The sequence below is a fragment of the Trachypithecus francoisi genome, unplaced genomic scaffold, assembly GCF_009764315.1.
Source record: "Trachypithecus francoisi isolate TF-2019V2 unplaced genomic scaffold, Tfra_2.0 Lachesis_group18, whole genome shotgun sequence".
Classification (NCBI taxonomy): Eukaryota; Metazoa; Chordata; class Mammalia; order Primates; family Cercopithecidae; genus Trachypithecus; species Trachypithecus francoisi.
Window position 1 is genome coordinate 40529953 of NW_022681463.1, and position 14420 is coordinate 40544372.

Sequence of the window (14420 nt, forward strand, 5' to 3'; positions counted from 1 at the left end):
TTATCCCTATTTTATAGAGGATGATGCTGAAGTTAAGAGAGTTTTAAAAGTGTGCCAAAAATCACATAGCTAGTAAGTGATCGAGCTGGGAATGGAACCCGGATATGTCTTACTGTAAAGTTTGTGACCCATTCGTAATTGGGCATAGTAGATGTTACAGAGAGGGCATTTTGGAGTTAAAAAAAGGTAGGGGGAAAGGTAAGGTTCTTTTTCTAGAGCAGAAGCTCTCTTCTGTTCATTTGGATGGTGATGATGAAAACTCTTCCAGTGGCATAACACCAGAAATTATGGGGACTGCATTAGGCTAGCTTTGTCAGGACTCCCATAGGAGGTGGTCGTGTGGAAACCATGATAAAGAATAAGAAGGTGTGAATTTTCTTCCTTTTTTCACTTCTTCACATAGTGTAGATAGAGTTAATGTGTGGGAACATAAAACGCCAAGAAGGTGGAATGAAGGAAATAGGGATTGATTGTTTGTAAATTAGTGTTTCATCCCTTGAAGATTAAAAAAAAAAATCTTACCTAGTTCATTACTATTCCAGAGACAGATTAAAAAGTGTCTGCCTCTTTTTTTTTTTTTTTTTTTGAGATGGAATTTCGCACTCAGGCCCAGGCTTGAATGCAATGGCGTAATCTCAGCTCACTGCAACCTCTACCTCCTGGGTTCAAGCGATTCTCTTGCCTCAGCCTCCCAAGTAGCTGGGATTACAGGTGCCAGCCACCACGCCTGGCTAATTTTTTGTATTTTTAGTAGAAATGGGAGTGTCACCATATGGGTGAGGTTGGTCTCGAACTCCTGACCTCAGGTGATCCACGTGCCTTGGCCTCCCAAAGTGCTGGGATTACAGGCATGTCTGCCTCTTAATAGAAGAGTCAGATGAGGCTGGGTGCAGTGGCTCACGCCTGTAATCCCAGCACTTTGGGAGGCCGAGGCGAATGGATCACTTGAGGCCAGGAGTTCGAGACCTGCCTGGCCAACACAGTGAAACCCTCTCTCTGCTAAAAATACAAAGATAAGCTGGGCCACTTCGGAGGTTGAGGCATGAGAATCGCTTGAATCTGTGTGGCAGAGGTTGCAGTGAGCCGAGACCGTGCCACTGCATTCCAGCCTGGGCAACAGAGCAAGACTCTTCTCAAAAAAAAAAAAAAAAAAAGAGTCAGATGAACAAAACTGATATACTTCAATACTAGCTTTCTTTTAGATATCTTAATTTTATCAATAACGGTAAATATGCTGTTTAGTTGATTTTTATCAACTAAAACTTGGAGTCGGCCGGGCGCGGTGGCTCAAGCCTGTAATCCCAGCACTTTGGGAGGCCGAGACGGGCGGATCACGAGGTCAGGAGATCGAGACCATCCTGGCTAACACGGTGAAACCCCGTCTCTACTAAAAAAATACAAAAAATTAGCCGGGCGAGATGGCGGGCGCCTGTAGTCCCAGCTACTCGGGAGGCTGAGGCGAGAGAATGGCGTAAACCCGGGAGGCGGAGCTTGCAGTGAGCTGAGATCCGGCCACTGCACTCCAGCCTGGGCGACAGAGCGAGACTCCGTCTCAACAACAACAAAAAAAAAACTTGGAGTTTTAGCTGACTCAGGGGAGTGAAATGGCTCTCTTTGAGACTGATAATCATTTTCTGACATGAGGCTATTTAAGGCCTCAAGGACTTCTGATGTCAATTAACCATCAAATATTTTAACAGTGCTTAGTCTTTGCTCAATATCTTGGTCCATTCATGCACGTCAAATAGACATTTTGGTTTATGAGAGTCCATGTTTCGGAAGAGGCTGTTGGATTCTTAAAGCATTTATTCAGTCATCAAATATTTATTGAGTATTGAACTCATGTTAGTCATTGTGACAGACATGGGTATTTAGTGGTGAACAAAATATATATTTTCCTGCTGTCATATTCTTTGAAATCTAGTGAGGTTGGCAGACTTTAAAAAGACAGTAACACAAATGAATATACTGTCATACATTTTGATAATATTTGACATTTACCATATTGATCTCATTGAACACTAGAGATTTACTTTCTTTAAATAGATGTATCTTGAGAAGCTGTGTGTGTGTGCATGTGTGTGTATGTATGTATGTATAAAACTTCACATTTGTGTAAATCAAGTAATAATTTAGCTTTGTGATTTTGAGCTAGTCATTTCGTTTCTCTGGATTTTAATTTTCTTGTTTATTATATAGCAATTTATAGAAGATCTTTGTAGAAGTTTCTGATGTTAAATTCAGTCATGATGTTATGTGATTGAGATGTTTATATACTATTTTTTAATGTTGCTCAAAACATAAATTAGTTCATTTTGTACCTGAAAATAGAAAGTAAGACTTGTTAAATAATAAATTTACCCAGCTGGCATCAATAGTTATAATGCTGCCATACTGGAAATGTTGAAAGTTTTGCAGAAGCTTAAATATGAAGCTTTCAAAATTATTGTCGAAATTCTAGATTCTAAGTTCTATTAAAAGCCTGTTTATTTTCTTCAGCTGCATATGTATTCGATGCAAATCTTCTAAACTTGAAACAAACACTTGATGGCCTCTCTGATCATCAGTTTTCCAGTTTATTATTTTTTAATAGATAATTTTTTGGAGCACATTTAGAAGTATAGAAAAATTGAGAAGTTAGACCAATTTATTTTCACAGTGGGAGTAATAGGCCCTATCTTGGATAGTTGTGAGAATAAGAATTATTGACTGTAAAAGTTTTAGCATAGGTCCTCATTCCTACGCAGCTATTACTGTGATCAACTTTTTCCCTTCATCATTACGCTAACTCCTACACTGAAAGAGAGCTAGGTATCTATTTATCTTTTTAGTTAATAAAAGAAAAAATTCTATTGTCATGCCCATTTCTATTTGTATCACTGATGGCCACCGACCACAAATCTGTTCCACCATTTAATGTTTTCTCTCATTTCAGTGATCTTTGTTTGTTTCCTTTTTCTAACCATGGAATTTTATGAAAATCTAGACATCAAAGGAAGCAACATAAGAATGAGTAGGTGATTTTTGTATTTTTTCAAAAGCTGATCATTTTAAAACAAAACATTTAAAAAGTTTCCAGTTATTAATATAGATTTAATATGCATTTGAAGAATTTTCAAAATTTAAACCAACTTTTAGTAAAATCGAACTTTAAAATATATTGATGTGCGTTTAGTACATAAACTGGTATGTGTGGAAAACAGGCGAAGATACAAAAGATAAGGAGTAAAATCATGCTGATGGATGTTACACTAACGAAATGCCACATATAGCCATAGTACTAATGTACTATTCTTTAACATATTACAATAATTATAATATATGGCTTTGAAACTTTAAAGATATGAAACCCCCAAATCATGTTCATATTTGAAAGAGAAACTTAAGGCAATAAACAGTTTGTAGCAATTAGAACTATATTTTGCATGCCATTAATATATAATTGCATGCTACTTTTATATATCCATTGTAGCAAAGATTCCCGGGGAACTCTATCAGGCCTGGTTTATGATAGATATGTAGATAGGTAGGTAGACAGAAAGATCCTGGTTTAAGATAGATAGATAGATAGATAGATAGATAGATAGATAGATACACACACACACATATTGATAAAGACCAATCAGAAAAAATATATATGATACATATATTTAAAAGACCAATCAGAATATTTATCTATATTATGTATAATATATATTTTTGGGTTGGTCTTTATCAGTGAACTCATACTTGAATAGTTAGTAGAGTAACCGAATGTCTTGTTTTTGCTCATTTGTGTTTGAGGTATGATTGTAGTGCCCATGGGATAGTGCAGTGGTATTTGCATCACATAATTGTTACATCTGGGCCTTTTTGTTCCCGTTGACTTTCAGGGCCATTTTGACACCTGCATTAAAGACAATTTCTGAGACATTTTCTTCTAGAAACAAGAATGGTGTTAGTAGAGAATCAGAGAATAATTTGTATATCAGACCTCTTCGTTCTATAACGAACGAAGTCTCGTTATAGAACAAAGTCTCACAAGTAGCAGATGGCCATAGCTGTCATTCACATAGAGCTCCAGCTTTCATAAAACGGTATGTTTCCTGGATACAATCTGGGGCCTATTTGCCATTTAATGGCCTCACTCTGTTTGAAGTTTAAAGTTCTCCACTCTACTGCGCCAACAGTTTTCGATATTTATTTAGCAGCTGGCTAGGAACTAGAGAATCTTGTGTTGCACTGAAGACATGATGTTCACACGTTGAATCAGACAGAAAAATTTATATTATGCCTAATATATACTGTTTATGAAGACAGAGATGTATATACATGCTCCAAATGATTAAAATGAAAAGTTATAAACAACACAGTTAACCCTCAGTGGCTCAGTACATTTTTGTGACAGGATAAGTGCTGCTTACACACATGATGCTGTTCTCTGTGTTTGGCCTATTGGAATGCATTGATCTATATTTCCTAAGCTGAAACGAAAGTAAGAAATTTAATTTATATTATAGTTATTGATTAATCACATTGCTTCATGAGTGTACCAGAATAATACATGCGGAAACATATTACTAGTTGAAGTAAGTTTTAGATGGTTATTTGTGGATTATTGCCCTATTACGGTCTCTGTAGAAATGTAAAAGTTTACTTAAAAGTCACCAGAAGGTCAGCTGCAGTGGCATATGCCTGTAATCCCAGAACTTTGGGATACTGAGGCTGGCAGATCACCTGAGGTCAGGAGTTCGAGACCAGCCTGCCAACAAGGTGAAACCCCATGTTGTCTTTATTAAAAATACAAAACTTAGGCAGACGTGGTGGCACCTGCCTGTAATCCCAGCTACTTAGAAGGCTGAGGCAGGAGAATTGCTTGAGCCCGGGAGGCAGAGGTTGCAGTGAGCCTAGATCGCACCATTGCACTCCAGCCTGGGTGACAGAGTGAGACTCCATCTCAAAAAAAAAAAAAAAAAAAAAGGTCACCAGAAGAACATGGTCCTATTTGGAAAAGATATTTATAAATTTCATTATGTCTGTATGTCTGTAGATGTAGCTTAATGATATTACCATCAGATGTGCCTTGTTATCTTTGGGTGAAGAGGAATAGTCCTATGACAGTCTTTGAAGGTTGATCATAAGATTTCTGTTTTTTTTGTTTTTGGTTTTTTTTCAGTTTCAGAAAGTTTTGAAACACCTAGTTCAGCCTCACTTTTATTAAGGACATATGTCTGGAACTTTGACTTGAGTTCTTTCTTTTTAGAAGCATTATATAACTTAAATATTTTGACTTGCATCTAGCCCCAGCTTTTCTTTGTTGAAGAGCTCTGATTGTATTGCCTTGTCTCGAATGCATCATTGATCATTATGAAAAGAATACAGGTTGTTCCTGATGTCTGTTCTCCTTTCTCTAGTAATGGAATTTTGAACTAGGTAAATGGCAATGTAGAGTCAAGACTACGCTTCTTAGCTTCTCTTGTTGCTAGGAGTGTCTCTGGTTCTGGCCACTGGGGTGTACGTAGATTTGTTTTGTGGCAGCTTGCTTAAGAAACCTTCCTTAAGAGAGTATCCATTATGTGTGTGTGTGTGTGTGGTGGGGGTGGGGGAGTCGGGGGACATCCTCTTTCTCTTTTTCTTATTATTAATTCCTTCTTTGTATCTTGCTCCCTGGAATACAGTTGCAACTATTTTGAACCATGGAGTTGAGGCCCCCAAGACAGAGAAACAAGATAGAAGGCACCTGCACCTTTGATATTTAATGACAAGCGATGAAGTACCAAAACAGCCCCAAAACACTAACTACACTTTCATGTTTCATGTGACAGGAAAACAAACTTCTGTTTTGTGTAATCAATTGCTGTTTTGGGTTTCAGTCATTGCAGATGAACCCAATCCCAACGATTGGGTTCAACAGGTTGTGTATAACTTTAACTGATTCTTTAACTACTTTGTTAATATATATTCTCCTAGACTTGTGTACTGGTTAGAACTCTTAGAGGCAAGGGTGAAAACTATCACCTGTGTGAAAGGACCCTGAAGTGGCCCCCAGAATTGGAGGAGACCCAAGAGCTATTCACCACACCTCCAAGGATGTTCACAGCCAGGGACTGGACCCCACCTGGACTCTTTCTCTCCACAATTTGGATCCAATTTCATTTTCCTCTTGGTTTTATTTTGTTACTGCAGACTGGCTCTCTGCAGTGAAAGAGAATGGTACCAGACTAATTTCCTTAATACTTGAGACTTCAGATGGGATATAGCTGTATCTCGTCTTCTGTTGGAAAAATATTAGGGAACAACTCACATTGACCTGGCTTGGGTCACATGCCAGTTGCACCCGTTTGCCTGTCACTGGACCAGCTTGAATTACCTGCAGTTTATTGTGGTTACTTTGGAGGCAGGTGGATGGGAAGATTGGACCTGGGGGAGGGTGCAAGGATTGGCAGCATCCACTGAAACCATTTGTTGTAAATGAAGTGTGTGCTATTTTGACAAAACAGTGTCTATTATAGCTGATACATCATTTATAAATGATTTACAGTTGGGATCATCTTATTCTTTCTTGAAAGCAGTCCATGTGTGAAAAAAATGAGGGCTGCGAGTTTGCTTTGAATTTGGTTTCTGACTTTGAAGTTGTGAAATTTGGCAAGACTGCAGCTCAGATAAATCCTTTGTTTGGGAATTTTGATGAATTTCAGTCCCCATTGTCACATTATACAGGCTAATTATTGGGAACCACTGAACAGATTTCCTTATTTTCTTTGATCTTCAGTCTCATTGATTATAATGGAAGCATTGCTATAATCATTAATCTTTTTAATGTAGACCTAGGGAGGTGTTTTGGATATTAAAGAATTAAGGCTATTACGCCCTGAAAAATACTTAGTGTCACAAATTCTACTTAAAATTCTAAGATGAGAGCTTCTCTAAGGAGTTAAAATTTGGCATTTAAGGAGTTAAAATTTTATGTATGTTTGACCTACATGAAGTTTGAGAAGTAAAAATTCTTTTGAAAGGGCTTTAGGATACTGAGTTTCCAGAATGTACTTGAAATATTAACAAATGATGGAAGATAAATTAATTGAAAGGTCCTGGTGTCATGGGATTGAGTTCTGTTGAGGGAGAGAGGACATCTCTGTCGACAGGGCATGCCTTCGGAGAGTGGGCAGGGCCTGGCATGGGCTGGGCAAAAGCTAATCATGACACAGCGCCTGCTTCCAGGTGGCGTTCAAGCAATATGGTGACATTTCAGAGGCTTCAAAAATAGAGGTGTATTGCTTGTGTAAGTATTTTATTTATTAATCTAATTTCTAGTCAGATATATGTGAGGTGCATAGATGAAGCATATTCTTTCTCCAGGATGCTGAAAGTCTCAAGCTTTTTATTTTTTTCTTCAATCAAAGATGAAAAGAAAGTTGTGTTGTTTGGGTCACGTAAACCATCATACACTTTCTCTTGGTATCGTTTTGCCAGCCCACGCAAGAGAAAGGGAGGGAAGGGAGCATTTGATATTCAATGAACAAAGAAGCATACCTTTCTACAGCCAGTGTCAGCTCTGGAAATGCCTTTTGTGATCAGAACGTTTTGTAGATGATGTTCACTAGAGTCCCAGACAGGAAGAAGGAACGAAGGCCAGAAAGGCAATCTTGCTGCAAGATGTCATAGGATAATTTTTCATTCCCCAGGAGCAGCCACAGCAGGCACACTCCGTGATGACCCGTGTTGTTTGGAGGAGTTGATCTCTACCCTAAGGGTTGGAGGTTGTGCATTTAGAACTCCAATATGAATGGTTACTATGTGGGGAGACTGGCGCTTTTCCTTCACCCACAAAAAGTGCAAGTCCGGGTCAGAGATTAGCATCCGGTTGCTTGCTGTTGCCTTTCCTTCCTGCCTGATTTTGGAGAAAGGTGAATGTGTGTTTCCGTTTTTATCCCCGGGTGGCCTGCGGTTAGGATTTTTCTTCTTTGAAAAAGGGAGGTATACGCCCCTTTAGCAGTTAATGACAATGTTTATAAGGACCTGAAGTCTTTGAATAAAAGCCCAATAATGTCATATTATTTTCATCTGCAAGGTGAATAGTCTGTTATGATGGTATAAATATCTGAAGTAATATGGAAGGACAGGACAAAAATAGGTTTCTGAGAAATGTGTGGCATTTTTTGTTTCCTGATAATATTACAGCTTTATCTACTGATCTCAGCTAGAGTTTGTCATATCCAGATCCCTCTGGGCTGAGCTGTCGCTCCTTTGCCTCCTTTTCCAAGGCCCATTTCATTGCACAATTAAGCCTTGCTTAAAACCTTCTCTTCTCATGAACTCAGACATATCATAAGTTAAAACTACCTATTAAATATTCAGTTTTAGGATTTTGTTTAGATGACATTATACTTCCTATTTCATGAGGAAGGACCAAGATGTGTGTTTCTTACTATATTTATTGTGTCCTGCTTTAAACTACCTAGCAAATTAAATGTCATCGAAAGTCCTGATTTTGCTATATTCAAATTTTTTCAGTCTAACTTTATTTTATTAACTTATTTTATTGCCAAACTTGTCTAATCAGCTAAAGTTCTAGTTGATTTACTTTTTATGGGCCTAAGATGAGAGCAGTAGTAATAATATTTTATAAATAATGGGAGCATTTTTTTTTTCTGAGTATTGTGAGAACCTTTAAAAAAAATTTTTTTTTTTTTTGGTTTAAACTAGTCTTTGTGGGAAAGCTCCCTCTAGTGTTTCTTGGAGCAAGTACAAGTAGTATTGAACTATGCTTTTACAAAAATGAGCCTTAGGGCCAGGCTCGGAGGCTCAGGCCTGTAATCCCAGCACTTTGGGAGGCCGAGGCAGGCGGATCACTTGAGGTCAGCAGTTTGAGACCAGCCTGGCCAACATGGTGAAACTCTGTTTCTACTAAAAATACAAAAATTAGCCAGGTATCATGGCGGGCGCCTGTAATTCCAGCTACTCGGCCGGCTGAGGCAGGAGAATCACTTGAACCTGGGAGGTGGAGGCCTGCAGTGAGCCGAGATTATGACACTGCACTTGAGCCTGGGTGAGGGAGTGAGACTCAGTCTCAAAAAAAAAAAAAAAAGTGAGCCTTAAATAATAGGACTGATTTGATAAATAGAGAGCATCTTGTTGAATAGATAGTAGGCTGATCTCACACTGGAGATGCTGTGCAGTTGGGTAGAGGGATATGCTGTATTCAAAAACATGGATCTCAAAAATAAAGAACAGCGTTTCAGGTGTGTCTCTTAAATACCCCTAGAAAATGGAACATTAACTTTCTTTTTTTTTTTTTTTTTTTTTTTTGAGACGGAGTCTCGCTCTGTCGCCCAAGCTGGAGTGCAGTGGCCGGATCTCAGCTCACTGCAATCTCCGCCTCCCGGGTTCACGCCATTCTCCTGCCTCAGCCTCCCGAGTAGCTGGGATTACAGGCGCCTGCCACCTCGCCCGGCTAGTTTTTTGTACTTTTTAGTAGAGACGGGGTTTCACCGTGTTAGCCAGGATGGTCTCGATCTCCTGACCTCGTGATCCGCCCGCCTCGGCCTCCCAAAGTGCTGGGATTACAGGCTTGAGCCACCGCGCCCGGCCAACTTTCTTGATTACATGTTTATGAGATGCTTTACTTTCTTGTTTTGATGACTTTGTTTCTTACTTCACTGTTTTAGAAATCATGTCCATAGAAATATCCATATCTAAGAAAAGAAATACAAACATTTTTCTTTTCTTTTTTTTTTTTTGAGACGGAGTCTCGCTCTGCCGCCCAGGCTGGAGTGCAGTGGCCGATCTCAGCTCACTGCAAGCTCCGCCTCCCGGGTTCACGCCATTCTCCTGCCTCAGCCTCCCGAGTAGCTGGGACTACAGGCGCCCGCCACATCGCCCGGCTAGTTTTTTGTATTTTTTAGTAGAGACAGGGTTTCACCGTGTTAGCCAGGATGGTCTCGATCTCCTGACCTCGTGATCCACCCGTCTCGGCCTCCCAAAGTGCTGGGATTACAGGCTTGAGCCACCGCGCCCGGCCAAACATTTTTCATAAGTGACACAAATATTTAAAAATCATAGTATGTTATTTTTATTTTGGGAATATACAGAATAGTTTTGCGTAAACACATGCAAACTTTTTTCAAAATTTATTCCTTATATAAATATTACTTTTATAGGATAGCTCCCAGTCTCATCCTAATGGCAGAGAAAACAGTTTTACCTACATGAGTTCATTTCACGTGAGCAAACCTCTCTTCTAATTAGTGGCTGATTCCTGAGTTTTACCTAAAATACTTGATGCCATGTAGGGTTCACATTTAGCAATCCAGAGACCACAGGAAGAGTAGCTCGAGGGTCCTAACGATGCCTTCACCTCACAACTTGGTCAATAAACAGCCTAGAATTAAATTTTATGTTGATGCTCAATATTCTGTTAGATCTTCTTCCCCATCCTCATCTTAGCTAATGAGCAAGCTTGCTATTTTACAGAGAAAATTAAAGCAGAGGAGAAATTCTGTAAACTCCCATCACCCATCTGCCTGCACCTGTGCCTTTCTATTCTGCCTTTCCCTTTCAAACTGCCAGTTCAGTTCAGCCTCTTCCTTGGGCCTAGATTCTGTCCCCTCTTGTCTACTTAAGGACATTGCTCCAGTAATTCTGCCCTCTTTCTTGAGATCATTGATTTCCCCTTCAGTGTTAGGTATTCTCTATTGGAAGCTGTCATTTCTTCAGTTTCTTTCAAGAGAGAACCCACTTTTGAATTCACTCCATTAAGACTTTCGTCCTTAGCTCCCACAAATTTTCTTGCCAGAGTCACGTATGATCTCATGTTGATTATTCTCTTCTTTTGGAAACCTTTCTTACTTTGCTTCAGGATGCCATTCCCTCCTGGTTTTACACCTGGCTCTTCCTGTATTTTCTTTCATTCATATTTCTCCATCTTTCTTTTTCTTTTGAGACAGAGTCTTGCTCTGTTGCCCAGGCTGGAGTGCAGTGGCACGATCTCAGCTCACTGCAGCCTCCACCTCCCAGGTTCAAGCGATTCTCCTGCCTCAGCCTCCTGAGTAACTGGGATTATAGGTGCACGCCACCATGCCTGGCTAATTTTTTAATATTTTTAGATGGGGTTTCACCTTGTTGGTCAGGCCGGTCTCGAACTCCTGACCTCGTGATCTGCCTGCCTCAGCCTCCCAAAGTGTTGAGATTACAGGGTCACCATGCCCAGCCTCTTCATCTTTTAAACTATAAGCACTGTGACCTTAACGCTAGGTCCTGGAGATACCCACCTCTCTCTCTCTGCCTAGCTCTCTCTGTCTCTGTCTCTGTCTCTCTCTCTGTCTTCTATACTCACTCTCTTGTTGAACCCATCTAATCTCATGGCTTTAAATACCATCTAGATGCTAATAACTTCCAATTTTCTGTCTCAGCCCTGATCTGTCCCCTGAGTTCCAGACACATATAATTAACTGCCTACTGACATCTCACCTTGAATGTCTATAAGCTTCTCAAAATTAATGTGTCCAAAACGAAGCTCCTGATCCCTTAAGCCATCACCCATCTTCAGTCTGTCCTACTGTTGCTCCATTTTTTTCTAATTCCTGTGGCCCTAAATCGTGATGTCATCCTTGCCTCCTCTCCTTCTCCTAGACCTCACACTGGATTCGTCAACATATCATCCTGTCTGTACCTTTAAAGTTATATCCAGAAGCTGGCTGCTGCCTAACCACTTCCCTTGCTGTCGCTTCTGTGTGAACCACCAATGACTCACCCTGGATGAGTGCAGTGGACTCCTGCCCATTACGCTTGTCCATTTTCCACACAGTAGCCAAAGGGTTCCTTTGAAAGCAGCTTAGATCATGTCATTTCCACACTGAGCACTGCACTAGAAAACAGGGGTTTCTGTCTCACCAAGAGTAGAAGCCAAAGTCCTTTCAAGGCCCTGCAGGATTTAGATCTCCCACATCTCCCACAACTGCCTCTCCCATAATCACATGCTCACTCCCTCTCATCCAGCCATGGCGGTTCCTCACAGTTCCCTGAACACACCAGAAAAATTTGTGCTTCAGGACCTTAGTACTTGATGTTCTGTCTGCCCAGAACATTCCTCCCTCTGATATTTGTATTGCTCATGACCTTGCTGACTTCAGATGTCTACTCATATCTTATAGAGAGTCCTTTCTCTAAAATTGCAACTATTTTCCTCAAAATTTTATATCTTTCCAAATTTCCCCCTTCCCTGCATTGTTTTACTCCTTGGAAATGTTCACTAAAATCCCTTCTATTTTACTTCTCTCGTTTATTATTATTTTTTCTTCCCTATCTCCCCACCCCAATTTAAATTTCATGAAGGCAGGGAATTTGATTTAGCCATAGCCTGTCACTTATTTTGTCCTCTTACGTAGCACACATTGGAATTATATTTTGATTTAAATGTTATTAAATGCTTTCATTGTCGCAGCACTGTGTCAGGCGTAGTTTCACATTTAATTCATTTTTCTTAGGTTGCTCATCAGATAAGCATTGTGATTTCCATTTTGCATATGAAAAACCTGAGACCTAGGGGGTATTGTATCTTTCTGTAGATAAACATAGATACTGGACCCCGGCTTTAAGTGGAAACCCTCTAACTGCATGATGTGTACTTTTCTAATATGTGAAGCTATGGACTGCTTCCTTATAAAAATAATAATTTTGATTTTGTGTGTGTGTGTCTAGTGAAAGACAGGGTCTCACTCTGTCACCCAGGCTATAATGCAGTGGTGTAATGTGATGACTGTTCCCTGCAGCCTTGACCTCCCAAGCTCAAGTGATCCTCCCACCTCAGCTTCCTAAGTAGCTGGGGCTACAGGCATGTGCCACAACTCCTTCCTGGTTTAAATTTTTTGTAGAGACAGGGTCTCCCTATGTTTCCCAGGCTGGTCTTGAACTCCTGGTTTCAAGCAGTTCTCCTGCCTCTACCTCCACAAAGTACTGGGATTATAGGTGTGAGCCACCATGCCCCAGTTGACTTTGGTTTGGAAAGGGAATTGGAAAGTGACGGTTCTTGCCTGCTCCTTTGTCATCTGACTTCTTCCCAAGCACATCATCTTCTGTCTTGTTACACCAGGACTTAGCCACTTTCGGGGAGATTTTATTCTGTCTTTTTTTTTCTCTCTTTGAGACAGTGTCTCACTCTGTTGCTCAGGCTGGAGTGCAGTAGTACGATCTCTGCTCACTGCAACCTCTGCCTCCCAGGCTCAAGCGATTCTTCTGCCTCAGCCTCAGGAGTAGCTAGGATTACAGGTGCGCACCATCACGCCTGGCTAATTTTTGTAATTTTAGTAGAGATGGGGTTTTGCTATGTTGGCCGGGCTGGTCCTGAACTCTTGACCTTAAGTGATCCACCAGCCTCGCCTCAGCCTCAGCCTCCCAAAGTGCTAGGATTACAGGTGTGAGCCACTATGCCTGGCCTCATTCTGTTTATGAAATCACGATTCCCCAGATTTTTTCCTGTGAGTTGCTCTTTTATGTTTTCTATCTGATCACTTTTACACATTTGTAACAGTCTTAGGACAAGAAGGCACAGGTCTATCTTTTACAGAGGGAATTCAACTGGACAAACAGTGAGACGGCATGAGAGGAGAGAACTCAGTAGAAAGGTTTAAGAAATGTCTCTCTGATAATTTGGCCTAACTTAGACGCCATCAAAAAGGCAGCAGTTAGAAAAGAGCTGAACCGTAAATGGGTTTGGAGCAAAGTAGCCAAGAATATCTAAGAACTAAAGTCTGGTCTGAGAGGAAACTGTCTTGGCTCATAGCCCGAGGGTCAAAAACAAAGCTACTTGTATGACTCTGGTTTAAGTCACAGAGATACTCTTGATTTCTTTGGCCCCAAATTGTCTAGTCTCTTGTGATCTCATTCTTTTCTTTTTCAGTGGTTTGATTTTTGATGTTAACAGTTTATTGCCACATCTGTAAAATAAGACAATGGGGACTGGTGATTCCTTCAGGGCACCCTTAGTTTTACAGTTTTACAGTTCTATTATTTTAAAATCAGTGTATTATTCTATTCTGTTTTGAATCTAGACTCAGTTTTAGACTCCTATTTTACTGTGGAAAATTTGCTTTAAAGTAGTAATTTAGATTTTTAACTAAATACAAAGAATCTCTGAAGTATTTTAGGATAAAAGTTCAAATGAGATTGTCAAACAGCTTCACCCTAAAAACCATAGCACGAACTGGGTGGGCTTCTAAGGCTACTGGGGCTGGACAAATGTATAGGAATAATTAGTGTTTCCTTGAATATAAATGAACTGATACTTGGCATCTATATATCTTCCCACCATTTTCCATTGCATGAAGACAAAATTTTAAAAAGCTCAATTAAAAATTACAGCATTAAATGACCAAATCAATCATTTCTCAAGATGCTGAATTTTACTTCATACCATTACACTTTCAACGTTATCCCCATGTTGC

General features: G+C 40.0%; 1 protein-coding gene across 3 annotated transcripts in view; it reads left to right on the top strand.

Annotated features, from left to right (window-relative positions):
- Positions 1-14420, top strand: part of TBC1D4 (TBC1 domain family member 4) — a 210378-nt gene that overhangs the window by 106972 nt on the left and 88986 nt on the right. The window lies entirely within an intron of this gene.